General features: G+C 37.4%; 1 long non-coding RNA gene across 1 annotated transcript; it reads right to left on the bottom strand.

The window, feature by feature from the left end:
• Positions 1 to 225: 225 nt before the first annotated feature.
• On the bottom strand, positions 226 to 1749 carry LOC141646097 (uncharacterized). The gene is made up of 2 exons (XR_012545338.1): positions 1657 to 1749; positions 226 to 402 (listed from the first exon to the last, which is right to left on the bottom strand). It is a non-coding gene; the product is annotated as an uncharacterized LOC141646097 (long non-coding RNA).
• Between the last annotated feature and the right edge of the window lie 451 nt (positions 1750 to 2200).

Here is a 2200-nt window from a genome sequence, read left to right as displayed (position 1 = left end):
GCACAAACGTGCGTCGGAGCAAATATGCTCGATACCAACCGTGACACCCTCATTTATTGCGGAAAAGTAAACACGTAATTCTAGAATAAAACCGCATGGATATGTTTGTAATAGGTTCATTATATTAAAAACCCGTAATTTTTAAAACCTGAACTCGTTATAAAGATATCCAAAAGGGAAGGTGTCAAACATGCAAGGTCCAAAATAAATCTCATGAATGAAATATCGCTAAAGTCGCGAAACAAAGTTATACAAACCAAATATGAGAAAGGGAGACATATGTCCCTAAAATGTATGTGACATAAAAAGGGTTTAAGGGTCACAATAAAATAAAACCAGTCTAGGTTCCAAGGTTACTTTGCTCGCTAGCTCGTCCATGTACCCCATATATGCATCACCTACCTGTCAATCGCATTTTATACAAATACGAAAGCCACGGTCGGGGGGAGTAACTCCGAGTTCTCCCAACCACGAAATGTCATAATTAATATAACATGTAAACATAAGAATATGAATACGAATCACACAATGCCTTAGCATATAGATGCTAGACAATCGTGCTTATCATGAGAACAACAATATAACAACACATAGTCCTAGCATGCGAATACTAGACCGACTCATACTACACTATCATGTTAATCACATAACATCCAGGAATCCAAACTCTATCAACCATAGCCGGCTTGCATCTCACCTTCTATGATTCATAGAATCATCAAACAAGAAAGGGCAATATATCTAGAGACAGGCATAAGTTCTTAGCACGGTCAATAGTCACTCTGTAACTCGAGTCTATACCACGAGGTAGGGAAGGTAATCGAACCGGTATCTTGGCTCAGAGGTTCTATCAAAACATGGCCAAGACACAACACAACCCTAGTCCTAAATGCCACAGACCTAGACATGCGGATACACACCACCGCACCCAAGACCCACAATTTTTTTAAAAACAAAGTGAGTACCCTAAGGAGTCCACCAAAGGGTTGGCTAGTACTTAAGCTGACCACTTACCCTCAAAATAAGTAACGAGGTCATGCCTCAACTTGGATATAAACCCACCAAGTCAGGAACACAAAGGCTATTAAGCAGTGAACATATACTCGTCAAAGACTATAAAGACCTATCTATGATGAAGGCCGAAATACTCACCTAGGACCTAAATAAAACCAATCTAGGTCCCAGCTTGAATACTTTAGCCCACACCACACAAGACAAATAGGACACCCACTTAACCATAAGAGGGCAAAGAGTCCAACTTACCAACATAAATGCTAACATTCTATCATGTGAAAGGCTATATAAATGTGAAACGATAATTACAAATATCAATGCATAACATAAAACATCCAATCTCACCTCAAAGACAAACCCTCGACCCGAGTCCCGCGACGGGTCATCGGTCAAATCGAGGCTGACTGGTTTAAACCTAGTTTGACCAAACTCGTTCGGTCAATCTGGCCCAGCTCAGAGTCTTGGCCTACTTTGGCCCAAATCACAAATTTTATCGCAATATTATTCTCATGCTATTTCTAATTTCTATCATGTGAAAAACGAAAGTAAAACATTATCAATCACCTAAACACTTATCAAACAACAAACACAACATCAACTACTAATGTGACATTAATTCGTCGAGTAACTCGGAATAGTTACCTTAAGCTAGCAAAGAGACAAGCAATAAACTTGAGAAAGCTTCTAAAACCCAAAATTACTCTTCATCTTCAACCACATATGAGTCACCTAAAATAATTATGTGAAGGGACGATATTAACGAATTATCGTTATATAAAATAAGAGACGGAAATTAATTATTTCAAATAAACCAAACTTGCGCCAAGAGATTTATAACCATGACTAGCCCAAATTAGTAAATTTAGCTAGCCCATTTACTAAAAACAAATGAGCCCAACAAAATAATTATGTGAAGTCCAATTATTAAATTCAAGTGAGCCCAATTATTATAAACATGACAAGCCCACTTATCTAAACATGGGCAACTAATGAGACGAGACCATGCTCGAGATGGGGAAGTAATTAAATAGCGGAATTCCCTAATTATACTTCATGTGAGAAAGTATATAAATGAATGAGGTTTAACGAAACCCGTTATATAAATCATGAGTCGGAGATATAATTAAATAACGAAATTGACGAATTGCGTTTTATAAAAAAAACACGAGACAAAATTTAAATCATT

The sequence above is a fragment of the Silene latifolia genome, chromosome 3 (genome assembly GCF_048544455.1).
Source record: "Silene latifolia isolate original U9 population chromosome 3, ASM4854445v1, whole genome shotgun sequence".
NCBI lineage: Eukaryota > Viridiplantae > Streptophyta > Magnoliopsida > Caryophyllales > Caryophyllaceae > Silene > Silene latifolia.
The sequence above is the reverse complement of the archived record's forward strand: the minus strand, read 5'-3'. Positions and strand labels throughout refer to the sequence as shown.